We start from the raw sequence: 2,491 nt of genomic DNA on the forward strand, positions 1-2,491 counted from the left end.
TATGATTGTATCTCATCAATTCCAAAAGTCTTTTATAGCTGATTCAAAAGGTAAATAGAATAGTGTTATAACTGCTATGTATTCCTATAGTCAACATAAAACTGTAAAATGAAAATAGTTATATTGCCATATGTAGATTTGTGTAGCCTTTCCTTTAATACTTATTCTAAAAGAGTGTTAAATATTTGTGATTCACAATCAGATACTTTGGTAAGATTTTATCGACGAAAATCGATTAGACACGGGCCTCAAATGCACTAGTAAGTTTAAAATATAATGTTTATAACTTATGAGTGAGGGAAAAATCTTCCACGCGTCCTGAGTAAGCTGGACATGGATCACGTCTTGTTCAACATAATTCCATTATTGGTGCCCATTCTGGTGGTTTTCCCTGGCAGACAAAAGCAAAAAAAAAAAAAAAAAAAAAAATAGTTCTAATTTTGATTAGATAGCAGAAGAAAAATTTTTTTTCCAACATCTTTTTTGTCATGTTCTTAGAGCTCATGATTCCACATGTCACTTAAAACTAATAAACATCAAAGAACTCTATTTTAGTTTCATAATCTATGAGCTACCATTATTCTGAAAGATTTTTTTCAGCGTGGTGTCTTACTGTCACATAATCTATATTTAAAAAGGAAGCACTCAAAGATAAAATAAAAAGTAAAACGTAGCAAAAAATATTCTAACCATATATAATAATTTAGTGATATTAAAAGCTTATTAATAAAAAAGCAACACAATATTTTTTTAGAAACTCTCCTTGGATGTAGTCATTAAACAGCAGGCCTTGAGAAAATACTGGATTCACCTGGCTCACTTATTACTCTTGCTAAAATTGTTTATCTGTTAATTTAATTTATATCTCAGGAATAAAAATGACTACTGGTGAGGGCTTCTCTTAAAGCCACAAAAATGCTGCGGGGCTTCGTGATGCCTCTTCACTGACGTGTCCTAAGGACGTACCACGATAATTAAAAAGCAAAAAACTCAAGAGTCGCAAACAGAACACATAAACAACTTGTAGAAGAAGAAAACACTTTTTGAATTAGCAAAAAAGTTATTGAGGAGATAGTAATAACAATATATCTCATATATATAACTGGTCTATATAATGATGATATAATATATAGATATATATATAGTATATACATATGTATATATATATAGGATATATTATATATATATATATATTCTGTATGATATCTATCATATATATACTATATATATTATATATATATATATATATTTATCTATGTATATGTATATATATATTATATCTATATATATATATGTATATATATATATACTATATAATATATCTATATATATCATATATATATATATCTATCTATATATATATATCTATAATGTCTAATAAAAACAACAAAATACAGAGAGAGAGATACTATATTTCAGAGACTGCTGTCTCCCTCTTCAGGTAGATGAATGAGAAAAGTTACAGAAAAGGTGGTATTTATACCAAGAGGTCCATCCACAGGTAAGCCAATTTAGGTCACTCCAGCTGATAATTTTCCTTTAATCTTCTTTAGCATCGGCTAAATGAAAACCTGGTCGACAATATCTGAGTCCCATGCTCCCTTTGAGATATTCATTACCTGCCTCTCTTTGATCAGGGCTGATTCCATTATTTGACTCTTGTACCGGCAGTTGCTGCTATAAATTATATGTGACAAATTCCAGTTTATACTATGGTTATGTTAATTTATATGGTTGAAAATAGTTGAGTTCTGTTGTCCATACCTAACTGACTGTTTGTGGTGTATTAATCTCTTGGGAAGTGATTTTCCTGTAAATCCGATGCAAGATTGGTCACAGTCCAAGCATGGGATTTCGTAAATGTCTGTGTCCTTGGGGGATGTCTTTTGTTGGACGTTAATCAGTGATTTGGCTAAGGCATTTGGGTAAGTAAATGCATAAGGGTTAGATTTCCCGAGGATCTGGGGCACCGTATTAATCCTTTCCAGGTGTGGAATTTTAATTTTAATTGTATTATTGGGTGTGTCCCTGGTCTTGTCTTGAGGGGGTCGGTAGAAAATTATGTTTGCTTTGTGAATTGCTTTCTCAATTATATGGTCAGGATACCTTAAAGACGAAATCTGTTTGCGAATTAGTTCAAATTCTTTTTCCAAGAAATCTGGAGAACAAATTCGTAAGGCTCTTCAGAATACGTTGCTGGCTACGCCTATCTTGATAGGAATGTGAGAACGCCTGTTTTCTGTATGTGGTAAATTTGTATTCTGTCGTGTCTCTGATTATTAAAACATCAAGAAAAGGGATTTTGTTGTCTGTTCCCATTCAACTTTAAATTTTGTGCTGGGCACTAATGCATTTAATTTTGAAATGAATTCATTAAAATTGCCCCATTTATTATCCCAAAATGTTAGAATGTCATCTACATATCTCATCCACAGCATTTTTTTGGTTTTTATTGCATTTATTACTGTAGTTTCAAAGTATTCCATGTATT

Source organism: Macrobrachium nipponense, chromosome 9, assembly GCF_015104395.2.
Source record: "Macrobrachium nipponense isolate FS-2020 chromosome 9, ASM1510439v2, whole genome shotgun sequence".
NCBI lineage: Eukaryota > Metazoa > Arthropoda > Malacostraca > Decapoda > Palaemonidae > Macrobrachium > Macrobrachium nipponense.